The following is a 12,818-nucleotide window of genomic DNA, read 5'->3' as shown; positions in this document are numbered from 1 at the left end:
CCCTCATCTTTCTTGACTTTGGCAGTTTTGATCAATATAGTCCAGTTATTTTATAGAGTTTTCTATTAAATTTTAAGACTACTAAAATTCTATCCTTAGCATGAAAGAGGAATGCTGTGACTTCTTTTTTTAGCTTAATGCTAATGAACCCGGTCACCAGAGGATTCCCATCTCACTGCAAGGAACATGTAGAATACTTACAAGGTGTTAACCTGGGTCCCAGCTTGGAGAATATGGGTCTAAAAACACCAATCTTTGAGCAGAGCCCCAACCTTTTCGAGAGATGTGTTCCAGAGGGAAGAAGTCATATTGGCGTCTCACAAGACCAGGATATCGCTCATTTGCAACAACCAACTAGGGACCTCTTTTTCACTATGGTTGGTTGTCGCAAATGAGGGATTGTTTTGTTTGTTATTCACTCAAACCTAATTAAAACCAAGGTTAGCAGGGCATCTGCCAGCATCCGACGTCTTCCCTCTCTCCTTCCCCATCCCATCACCAGTCGACATGATTCATTGGCTTTTAGTGCATTAGGCAAATTTGCTATAATTGCAGAGAGGGGAAGGAGCAAGGGGCCCATGGCACCGCCCAGGCGCTACACCATGGCCTTCCTGTAAGTCACACAGACTCCAAGAAAGGGGCTTAAATTGCCTTTATTGATTTGTCAGCCTCTAATAGATCATTTCTCACTGAGCAAAGGACAGGACCCTCAAAGACAGTTGTCTCTCCTCCTCCGACCCTCATCATGGCTCTTGTCTCGTGAGAAGGGTGCCTGGCGGGTGGGGGTTAAAGACATATTGGAGAGAATTAAAATGCAGACATCAATCCTCCCAAAGATGCAGCTAAGAGAGGGATCCAGAGAGGCCGGTTTCCACCTCCAACTTCTCTAAACTAGACTTCCTGATCCCAAAATTGTGTGCAGAGAAGTGACCCTCAGGATTCTAATTTCCTTCCCCATGAGTTAAGTGTGCTGGGCTCTCATATCCAGCCCTCTGCAGCATCTCCTTTCCTGATGTACCTTGGCAGCAGAAGGAAGTGAGTGTAGCCCTGTTACAGAATCCCACATGGAGGGGCAGTCAGCCAACAGTTGCCTCGCACCAGTCCTTAGCTCACATTATGCATCCAATAAACATCTTTAAAATTTCTTAAAACCTGACCGTGTGCCCAGTACTTACTAGATACTTTGCAAGATGGAGCCTTTGAGCTCAAAACACTTTATAGAGACAGAGATGAAAATAACCAACACACAACGCAATGTGATACGATCTTTGGTGGGATTTGTATACCATGTGCAAAGGAGTGTGAGGCATCGGGAGGGTAGGGATGGAAGGGAGGACAGGCTTAGTCCTCGCCTGTGTCTGGAAGAATGGGTTCACGTGGCAGACAGACAGGATGGCATCTGCAGTCCACACAGTGTAGCACTTACCCTGGGCATGGCCCTGTCCTATTCAGCCTGGCTGGCTGTGTACTGATGCCTCGCCCTCATTTAGATTGTAAACACCACGAGGGCAGGAATTTTGTCATATTTTGGAGTGTCTTCCCAGCACCCAGCCAGGTGCTAATCATACAGGAAGTCCTCAGAGAATCCTGAGTGGATAATTATTTCCAGCAGATGGTACAGCTGTGAGCAACACCTGGCCAGCTGCTGAACGCAGGCATCTCAGGGAATTTGAAAGGAGTCTGGTGGGGATGGCAAGTGAAGCTTTGTGGGTCAGAGTAAATGTCAACACCGTATCTCGGGTATTCCTATAATATTAAAATACCCTTACAATTAAAACGCTCCGTGACCTCAAACATGTTCAGTCATATTTTTTTTCTGATTTCCTAGCAACATTTGCTAGAAAAACTCCCAACATAACAAAATTATTTAGACAGTTTCTTGGAATTCACTGTTCATTCTAACAAAATTCTACCTAGAGTTAAAATATGGCACAAGCCTCATTGGTTCTAGATGAGAACACATTTAAGTGTCTATGCCACAGGTGCTCTGCTCTGCCATGAAGGTGGGTCTTCAAGGGAAAAGCAGGAGAAAACAAAAATGAGGGGAAGATGGGGTGGAGAGGAAGGGGAGAGAGGAAGGGACAGGAAGTGGGGAAAGATGACTGCTTGCAAAGATTTTCTCTGTGTTGGTTCTCGCTTCCTTCAGAGGGCCTTTTGCTGTCAGGAGGCTTGGCTCAGCCTTATGGCTTTTCTTTTCTGTGATCGTTTTTATTTTTTATCACAGGGGCTCACAATCTTGGCCACCACTCAAGCAGGATCTGGAGAAGATCCAAGGGTGGAGGTTCAGAGGACGGGCCCCTTTAGAAGTTATGACTGTGGGCCCAGCGCTCCCTTCCTGCCCCCCTGGATACAGGAGGTGCCCAGGTTTTCACAGACCTAGAGGGCCCTGGAGTAGCGAGGGCCTGGGTGGTCAGCCTGTCACGGCTACTTGCATTCAGAGGTGGAGGGCTAAGCAAGCCTCTCAAAGAGGAAAGCAGGGTTGACCTCAGGGCCCCCGGTGGAATGGCCGGGAGGCTGTTGGGTGTGGACACAGGGAGACAGCTGGGGGCAAATTCATGAACATTCTTCAGGATTTTCAACTGTCTTTTTTTTTTTTTCTCCCCCTCCAGCAATGAATAGGGAGAACCCCAGACTGTGGTAAAAATAGCTCACACTCTTCCTCAAACCTGTCTGGCTTGCATTTGTGGAAGGCTTGGGGGAAAGAGTCACATTTGAAAACGGAATTTATTTTGAGCCAGTGATGCTGACAGGAGCTCAGTTCTGGGGAAAGAAAGCAGCTTCCCAGCATAGAAACTGGCTTCATCTTTTTTTTTCTCTTTTAACTCCTCCCAAGTTGTGTCTGACTCTTTGCCACCCTGTGGACTGTAGCCCACCAGGCTACTCCGTCCATGAGTTCTCCAGGCAAGAATACTGGAATGGACTGCCATTACCTCCTCCAGGGGAACTTCCCGACCCCGGGATCGAACCCAGGTCTCCTGTATTGTAGGCAGTCTCCTGCATTGCAGATGGATTCTTTACCAACTGAGACACCAGGGAAGCCCCCAAAGTATTCCTTAATATTTTTGTTATAGTGAACAGCTAGATGTAAGGCAGAGCAGCCATGTGTGTTTGTCTCTACAAGGAGCAGTTTTCCTGAGAAGCTTTGAAGAGGCAGAGGTTATGTGGATGCAGTGGCCCTGGGCAGGGGTGGAGTAAGCCAGCCCGGTCCCAGCTCTAACCCCGCTGGTGTATGGATGGACCAGGCACGAAGTGAACCCATCCATCTACCTGGGATTCCTCATTCCTGACTGGGACCTGGACTGCCCACCAGCCAACCTCGAAGGGTCATTACAGAGGTGAAATCAGCCCCATTCGGTGTCTGAAGTTGCTTTGTAAACTGTGAAGTGCTGTACACGTATAAGGCTTTGGTATCAGGAGCTGAAGAAAGCGTCCCGCGGCACCAAAAGCTGTCAGCGAGTCTAGAAACACTCCCTTGCGCGGGAATGCCACAGGGGTGAGCAGGGAGGAACAGCTGCTAGGCTCTTGGGAGAAAACACCGAGTCATCAGCACAAAACACAGAAATAGAACTCTCGGGGAGTCGTGCACCGCCTGTTCCCACAGCCCTGGCAGCTCGCCCGCCCCCCACACCTCCTGGGCCTCACAGAGACGGGCAGGGTACAGGGGAGGAACCAATTTTACAGAGAGGTAAACTGAGGCCGGGATGGGAAAAACCTCCCTTGTGGTCACATGGTCACTCGTCTAGACCAGACCAAGCTCTATCTCCCTCATGATGCCCTGACACCAGCAGCCTGACCCATCAGCCTCCAGCCTGGAAAGTCATTGCCTGAGCTCTGAAAGCGGGTTCTGCTCCACAGCAGTGAGCCAGCGCCCTGGAAAGAGAGATACACAGAGCCCGCAGCCTCCTGGCCCCGAGGACCCGGTCTCCTGTCTCACAAGGAGGTGGGCTAAGGCCTGTTCCCCCCTCAACAAGGCTGATGAGCATCTTTCTGGTTGTTTGGAACCTGTGAATTGAAATTAAAAACAGCTTCAAATCCCCTTCACTCTTAGAGGGGCCAGGAAAACCCCACTGCCTGGAGCATGTGTAAATCAGAGTGCTGTGAGTAGCTTAGGTACCCCGAATCCTTCCCTCTTTCTCATCAAACCTCTTTGACGAAAGCCTAGGTTAAGAACAGTAATAAACCTCAGGTCAGCGCATAGGTCACTCGGTGCCCACACACGTCCCCAGAGACACGCAGGGCCCTGCAGAGCCCGCGGCAGCCTGAATTCCTCGTCCTGCCCTCAGCTGGGTCACCACAGGACTGGCCTTCACCGGAGTCCCTTCTCTGCACGACCGTGATGTGAATCACTCATTCAGACACAACTCCTGCCCTGAACACGTGTTCCTTCCAGACTACCCAACCACGGGTCACCTGGAGGCGGATGGACTCTGAAGTTTTGTTGGAACACAGACACACCCTTTACTTAACTGTTGACACTGGTTGCTTTTGTGCTCAAAGGAGAGAATTGAATAGTTGCAACAAAGATCGTGTGGCCTGTAAAACCTAAGATATTTACTGTCTGGCCCTGTATTGAAAAAGCTTGTCACTCTCACATTCTGTGATTATCTTACTGAGGTCTAAGGATTGCACTGTGAACTAGGTATTATTATCCCTGACTAGAGAGGTAGGAGGATCTGAAGATCAGAAAGTTGTAGTAATTTACCCAAAGATACACAGCTGTTAACTGGCAGAGTCAGGCACATCTGCTCCAAAGTCCAGGATTTTTCAAATACCCAATTCTGCCAGTTTATGGACATATCCAATCAATGCTCAGGGTGATAGAGGTGTAGTGAAAGGTCTCATCTTCCTGGACTGGGTGAACCAGATTTAGAATCACATTGTTGACTAAGGACAAATTTAGGCCTAGGTCACTGACAGCCTTCCCCTCATCACAAGGAGCCCCTTAAGACCTACAGGGCTGGGGCACTCAGCTTGTAAAATAAACCTGAAACCCAGAAGAGCCAGGCAGGCCTTGAGCAGACCCCCGGCCAGGCCAGCCAGGGTTACCATGACAACAGAGTCATTTCCATTACAAACCCTGCAACAGGCTTCCAGGAGGTGATTAATGTTTGACCTCTGGGGGTGGGAGCTCTGGAGAGGAGGGTGCCATGGCCATATCCCTTCTAGTCTGGTGCAAGGCATAGCTGGGGTACAGGTGCTAAAACACTCCATCGCTTGGCACCCTGAGTCCTGTAAGCCACCCCAAGAAGCAAGCATCTTATGGAAGTATCTCCCTTCAGCCTTGAGCTGAGGCAGTGAACCTCAGAAACCCAAAGGCAGACGAAGGAAAGCAAGAGAAGCGAAGAAAAGGAGTTTAAGACTGTAAACTGATCAGTTCTTGCTGGATAAATGGCACCCGCTTGCTCATCACAGAAAAGTACAGAAAGAATTCAGCAAGACAAGAAGCAGATTAAGTACTAGGCTGGGAACCCTATCTCCTTGGAGCTCTGAGACTCAGGAGGAGAGGCTGAGCATGGGTGGACCACCAGCCAAGGCAAGGGACCCCTGCTGTGAATTTCCAGGGCAGACAACTCAGGGAAGCTGGGATTTCCCCCTGCCCCCCTCATCCACCACCCGCGGATGGGGCCAGCTGCCTGCCAGGCAGGGCCACCCGGGTGGACTTTAGGCCTGGACCTCGAGGCGTCTGTTGTGGGTCACTCTGGGATCACTCACTGACAGTTTTTCTCTCTGCTCTGACCGCCCCCGGCGTTGTTTTCGTTTGGCCATTCTCCTGCCGCTGAGTCACTCCCCCTGCAGCCCGGCTGGGGGCGGTCAGGCTCTCGCTGTGTCCTTAAGAGAATCTCAGCATCTGGCCTGTATCAGTTTCATCCTTTTTGCAGAGATAGTGTGACTCTGGGGTTGAAATGGCAGGTTTCTGTGGGAGAGGAAAGAGCAAGCTGCTTTGAAGCAAACCTAAGGAACCAGGCAGGAAATTCACATCATTAATTCCAGGCTCTCCTTTTTCACTTTACTGGAGCCTGCCTCTCATCTGGGGAGGGGCTGCCTCTCCAGGCCCTGGCATGGGGTGAGGGCAGGCGGCAATTCTATTCTCAGTGCTTGGCCTCCACCCACACTCCTTGTCCCGACTGGACTACAGCCCTCAGGCCACATGGGTCATTGCTGGATCCTCCTTGTCTCAGCCACAAACGATTCCATGTTCCTGAGCTTTTCTGAGCCACTTGCCAACAGCTGTGAGCAGCAGGCCATGCATTCTGCTTTGTGGGGACCCTCCCCATATGACTGGACATGCCACAGAAGGGTCTTCTGCTCCCACACCCGGCGAGGCACCCCAGAACTCTGGAAATTGCAACGTTCCTCTTGCTGGGAAGAGACACAAGGACTCTAACCTTGGGGACCCCACACTGATCTGGAGGTTCTGCTGTTACCCATGCCCACCTCTGGACTAAGCCTGGAGGGTGCCCAGGGAGGGGAGCGGGTCCTTCCCGGGGCTCTCACCAGGAGCTCGCTCTCCTTCTCCAGCCTCCGGCCCGGCAGAGTGCTGGGGTGCGTATGCACTGGCTCTGACCACAGATTGCTCCAAATCTCCTGATTTTGTCTTGGGTTCTCTGCCCTGCTCTGAGGGCTGGGCTTTTGAAACACAGAAAACTAACCTTGCCTTCAGAATTATCACTACTCCCTCCACGCCAAGTTTGCCACCTCCCACAAGGGGAAGGGGGGAGGATACAAGAAATGCCTGGAAAAATATATAAACCGATATCCCCCAATATTATCCTGCTTCATTTTGTGTGCAGGGGTCTCCTTGGACCTGAAAGCAGAGTTTTAGACTCAGTGTGCAGAAGTCAAAGGTCATCCAAGATTTCATCAAGTTCGCACATGGCTAATGGTCTCCTGGTTACCCCTGACTCACAACTGTGTCCCCTCTGCATTTGTTCGGTCTGTGGCCATCCTGTGGACCACACCTACTGCCTCCTTCTTATGACACATCAACTGAGACATAGGACTCAGCCCCATACAGGATTAATCAGCACGAATGCAGTCCACTCACACTATCTCCTGTGTGTGTGTGTGTGTGTGTGTGTGTGTGAGACTTCACTGAAAGTTGGCCAGAGATAAAGAAGGGTGTCACTGAGCTCCCGTGCTCTCAAATATACACCAGAACACGCTGGGAGCCCTGGCCAAGCCCTCTGCCAGCCACCAGCCTCCAGTCCCTTGGGCACCATGACCGGATCTCTTGCTGTAACTTCTCTCCGCCACCCTCCTCCTTCCTGCCTCTGAACTGTCCCCAGATCCCCCAGTTCTTCTCACTCTCACGGTCAAGCAGCCCCTGTCTGCCCTGGGGTGGAGAGCCCCCTCTTTCCACCTCCACACCCTGCCCTGTAGCAAGCCTGTGGGTATAGGGCTTGCTTTCTTTGGAAGGATGTCACTGCTGTGAAGCACCATCATTGCCTTTCTTTGCAGAATAAACAAACACAAAGGACCTATTTGGTGTGACTGTCTGAGTCAGGAAGAAGGAAGACTTCGGCTGCCTTCCCCAAGGGGAATTGCTAGGAACATCGCCTAAGGCAGCAAGCCCTCTCTTATCCACTATACGCGTGGGCCATGCTCTTTGAGGATTACTGAAGCAGGGCTTTAATCTCGACCTGCCTTTCCCTGCCTTGCAGTTTGTGTCTCTTCTTCCTCTCTTGTCCGCCGGTGTCTCCAGGGAATAGAGATAATCTATATTCGTTTAAGAAGCAAAGGGTTAAGAAAGAAAATAACATGTGGCAAAATGTGACGTGATAATTTCCGACTCACCCACAGAGCTTTTTTTATTGCCATTTATAATCTGGAAGGGACTGTCTTTATCCACCTCCTGAGAATTAGGTGACGCAGGGGACACCGGCGCTCCCGGGAGCAGCCACTGGCGGCACCTGGACGGGCCACAGGCCTTCCTGCCTCTCGTTGTCGCCTGGCTGCTCCCCACTCACCCGGCCCCATCACGCCCAGGGCTCCTCTCTCACCCCTTCCCTGCCCTTCCCAGCATCAAGCCTTACCTGCTCGGCACCCTTCTTTCTCCCGGGGGCCCTGTTCTCAGCTGGGAAGCTGATAAACGGCACTCAGGCGATAATGGATGGTAATAAGTTCATGTGTTAGCCTCTCTGGGTAGCAGCAACATTTGCATTTTGACAGGGTCTTTCTGGAGAAAATAAAAAAAGCGTCCTTAACTACAACATGCCTGGAAGTTGGGGCATCTCAGCACCTGCGTCTGGTGGGCCTAAGGGCATATATTTGTGACAAGAGCAGTTTTGATTCCTCCAAACACGCCACTGTTCCACTCAGAGAGCGAGAACAAGGGGGCTCCTTAGGGACTTCTGGGCAAAAGGCCCTGAGATGGAGGCCTGGGGCGCAGAGTGACTCCCACCTCGGAGAGAAGGAAGAGACGTCTCGCATACCCAGACACACAAAATCCCCAAGATAGAAGAGGGGGCGGGCAGAGGGAACCCCAGTAGAAGAGAACTGACATTTCTAGGCCGTGAGGGTGCCCGCCCCTACACAGAGAGGCTGGCGAAGGCTCCACGGCAGAGGCTGCTTCCAGGGGTAACGTCTCATCAAACAGACTGTTTCCATGGGGCTGCCTGCCAGCCACCGGGGGTGGGGGTTGATGAAATACTAGGGGGGGTGCAGAGGTCTGGGAACCCGAGCAACAGCTGGGCCCACCTCTGAGCTGGGACAGCCTCCTGACGCTCACAGGGGCTCCGCCTTGGAGCTGGCCACACTCCAGGGTCACCAACGCCAGCTGTTCTCAGGGCCTTCAAGCTGGCCACACTGCCTTCCGCGCTCAGGATGGGCTGGCTGTAAACGGCATAGCGCATGGATGCTGCGTCTTAGCCTGGACCCCGCCAACCTCCTGTGCCTTCTTGCAGGACTGGCTGTCTCAGCCCTGGATGGCATTCCCAGTTGCAGCGAACTCTCTTCCCACCGCCCTCCCGCGGCCCCACCTCGATACTTGAGATAACCCAGGCTCCCGGGGCTCAGACACCACCCTGCCCCACCCCAGGCCTCCCTACTCAAGCACATTCCTTTATAGGGAGATCAGAGAAGCAGCTACCCATGGCAGAGTGGCCCCAGGTGCCAAGCACTTGGCTAGCACACATGGAGCACAGGCCTGATTGCATCGCAAAATAAATTCCACTTTCATAAAAGTACTCTGAGCGCTGCTGGCTGGCCACACTGTCAGGGGCAGGGGGACCCCGATCACCACAGAGGAGGGAGGACCTGCCAGGCTGCTGCTGCAGGACAAATCATCCTGTGCCCACGGCTCCCGGGGCCCGCAATCCCCCAGGCAGGAAGTTCAGCACCATGAGAGGTCACTAGGGTTCCCGGTATCTCCCACGCCACCCTCGGGAGCTCAGTACAAGTGGACCAACCTGCCTGTCCTCTAGATTCTGAGGGAGCCTTGTGATGGGGAAACCTTACTGGGAGCTGAACCCCACTGAGAGAGCCCCAGCTCCATACTCTGCAGACACGAAAATTGCACACAGTCAGGCAGCAAGTTCCCAGCCTTGCCTCTGTTTCATCTTGACCCGAGACTTCTCACGGCCAATGTCTGTGCTCTCTATGGGATACCCTCCATGCCCAGCAGGGGAGGGATCAGAATTGAATCAGACCGGGTGGTTCCAGAGGAGGGAGTGACACCAACAGGTGAAAATTACAGGTAAGTGATTGCGGCACCATCGAAAGAACTTTCAAACAGACAGCTCTCTCTAAAAATAATGGGCTATCTTGGGAGCTAATGAGATCACTGTCCCTAGAGGTGTTCAAGCAGAGGCTCAAAAGCCACCTACAAAAAATAGAACACTCAGCAATCAAGCACAAGCAGATGGTCGGTGAGCTGACTCCTAATGGTTGTTTAAAGACATAGAGCAGGTAAAAGGCCTCTGATTGGAGGGAAGACTATTGATTCAGTATCATTACCCCACTTAGAATCACCACACTGGGTTGGGAGGGACGGAAAGGTAAATTAACATTTATTGAAAATCCATAATGGAGTGGACACATTATCTTTAATCTTCACGAGTTTGTGAGGTAGGGTTTACTATTCCTGCTTTACAGTGAGGAAAAGAGATTTCAGAGACGCTAAGAACCTTGTTCAAAGTCACATTACATAAACAGACAGCCTGGTGGATGGGAGTCCAGTCCATGGCAGGCTTAAGTCTTAGGTTGCACTATGATGCCCTCCAGCCCCTCCCCATTTCTGGAGACGATAACAATACTGCCTCCACTCCACACCACCCTACTGGAGTCCCGAACTCCTCTCTGTTTTCATGGAGCGTGGGCTTGTGCCCCGAATTGTCAGACCAGCCAGAATCTTTCGCTAATGCAGACTCCTCTGGCAGGATTTGTGTGTGGCTGGGCCAGGCCCCCACCAGACAGGGCAGATGCTGGCACCGCCATTAAGGAAGCGGCCTAATCCAGGCGTGGCAAGCGGGGCCCGTGAGGGGTTGTCTAGGAGGCTGTGTTCTTTTCACTATTGCTGCTGCAGTGAGAGGCGTGATGCTGGGTGTCAGGGAAGCTGCCACTTTGGCAGTTTACAGGCAAATTGCAGTATTGTTTACAGCAGCCCGAGCATCCCTGGGGGCATCTGAGCCCCATGCAGCAGCTTCCCCAGCAGAAATCATCAGGGTGAGCAGTGATGTAGGGCTGCGTTTGGTGCTGGAAATGGAAGGACCAGCACAGACTCGGGGAGCCACGGGGGGAGCGAAGGGCCAGCAGATCACGCTCCAGGCAAGTTACCTTACTGGCTAAGGTCACGGCTGATGGGAGCATGGCTTTGTGCAGGCTCCTGAGCTCCAGCCTGGGGGAGTTTAAATGCTGCCTTTCATTGACCCCGCTCTCTCTCCACGCACTTGAACCTTATGGAGAAACTGAGGCCAGCCAGAGCTGAAAAAGATTCGAGAGTCTTGAGGCAGCTAGTTCTTGTGGATCTTTTTGCTCCCTGCTTCACATAAAGGAAACCCAAGGTGGCAAAGAGAGCGGCTTAGCATTCCCAGAAGGCCCAGAGAAGCAGCCAGACTTGGCAGGCGAGGACAGCAGAGCTCAGGAGAGCCTGCAGGCCCCCAGCCAGGAGACCTGACTTCTCTGGCCCTGCTTCTGTTGGCTTTGACACCTGAGCCTGTGAGCCCCTCCCCTTGTGGAAACTCCCCAGAGGAGGCTGTGGCTCCTCCCTCGCCTCCCAGCCCCTGCTGAGCCCCTGCCTGCAGGCTTCCTGCCCAGGGTCATCTCTCAGGGGGTCTGTGTATCTCTCAGGTTCCCCCACCTCCCACCCCGGGCCCCCACGCTCCCTCCCACTCCAGCACACTCACCCTGTCTGTGGTTACTCTTCATGGGAGGTGAAGCCAAAAGTCCTAAAGGAGTCCACACTTTTAGTATTTGCTGCTGATAAAAGGGTGAAAATCCAGCTAGTGGAAGTCTGCAGGATCATGCCTGACAGCGTCCCAGAGCAGTGACCCGGCAGGGAACGGGTTAGCTCGCTGAGGAAAGGTGCTGACAGCAAGTAGCATTTCATCTGCTCAACAGCTGTTCCTTCTGCTCCCTTGAAGTGTCCTGAAATGGGACATGGACCTGATGCCCTGGCCGAGGCCAGGGACTATTTCCAAGTGAAATTCTACCCTGTGGACAGGAAATGTGTTCATTCATTTGCTAAACTTGTCAGCCTGTAACTGAGCTTCCTAACATGCATTTCCACGCAGCAGGGACAAGGCAGGGGGGTGAGCAAGCCGGTTAGAAGTAGGGACACGAATTCATAATCAGGATTTACCAGATCCTCTTAGAGGGAGTCAGCATTTACGTGGCAATGAGATTATTTACAGAGCTATGAGCAACAGCAATAGCTGGTGAAAACAGAGACTCGGGAAGCCAGAGAAGAGAGCGGGGGGTGGGGGACGACCCCCAGAGACCTTGTCATTCCTGGAGCCTGTGGACAAATGGTTTTTGGAGCATGGCAGACATCAGAAACGAATTCATAGATCCTTCAGGGACTATTAGTATCTTACGTTGGCTCTGAATCTTAAAGCTTGAATTGAAGAGATAATATTTCCTAGATTAAAAAGAACAAGGTTTGGTTTTCTGTTTGGTGCTGAGGATTTTTTTTTTCCTTCCTTCCCCCATGTAAAGGTCAAATGATGCTCCAGAAATTTCAAGCCCCTCAAAAACTGAGAAAGAAAGCAGGCTCTACAAGGAGCCTTGGTCTATCAGAATAGTGGAAGCAGCCATCAGAGGGTCGCTCTGGTAACGCAGAGATGTGAGCCCCAAAGCTGAGTGGCTCCCCCAAGCCAGAGTGGGGGCCTCCCTGAGCCGGCGACTGGACACCCTCTAACTCCTCCCTCCCCTGGCCCAGACACCTCATTGGCCAGGCCATGGGATCGCATCTCTTTGCAGGGCAAACCTTTCTTGGGCTCCAAGCACAGAGCAGGGTGGGAAGAGAGAGCCCTGTGCTGTGTGTGGGCTCCGCGCTTCTGTCTGAAAGCCTCAAACTGAAAGCATCAATAATTCAGACATGCAGATGCTGTAGAGTATTTCCCCTTTTGTCACATTTCTGGCCAATTGATTTCCCCTAGCCACAAACTTGCTGCTTTTAGAGCATCATTAATAACAAATTGACTCTGGTGAAATCTGCCCTGGGAGGGGCCACTGGCTGCAAGAGGTTTGTGACCTTGTTTCCCCTGAGCAAAGGGGTTCGGACCCATCCCAGCAGCAGCGCCGGAGCATGTGGGCTGGGAGAGCCCCCCTCCCTGGCCCCACAGTCCCCCGCTAGCCCCAGTCACCCCACGCTCCACCTT

At 52.2% G+C, this 12,818-nt stretch overlaps 1 long non-coding RNA gene across 3 annotated transcripts; it reads right to left on the bottom strand.

Annotated features, from left to right (window-relative positions):
* Positions 1-722: 722 nt before the first annotated feature.
* Positions 723-11,369, bottom strand: LOC136174669 (uncharacterized). Of its 3 annotated transcripts, none has more exons than XR_010664412.1 (3): positions 11,343-11,369; positions 8,034-8,176; positions 723-772 (listed from the first exon to the last, which is right to left on the bottom strand). It is a non-coding gene; the product is annotated as an uncharacterized lncRNA (long non-coding RNA). The 3 variants fall into 3 exon arrangements; XR_010664411.1 differs by lacking the exon at positions 11,343-11,369 and adding an exon at positions 8,698-8,774; XR_010664413.1 differs by lacking the exons at positions 723-772; positions 11,343-11,369 and adding exons at positions 5,886-5,914; positions 8,698-8,774.
* Positions 11,370-12,818: the final 1,449 nt, after the last annotated feature.

The sequence above is a fragment of the Muntiacus reevesi genome, chromosome 9 (assembly GCF_963930625.1).
Source record: "Muntiacus reevesi chromosome 9, mMunRee1.1, whole genome shotgun sequence".
In the NCBI taxonomy this organism is placed as follows: Eukaryota; Metazoa; Chordata; class Mammalia; order Artiodactyla; family Cervidae; genus Muntiacus; species Muntiacus reevesi.
This window is presented reverse-complemented; position numbering and strand designations above follow the sequence as displayed.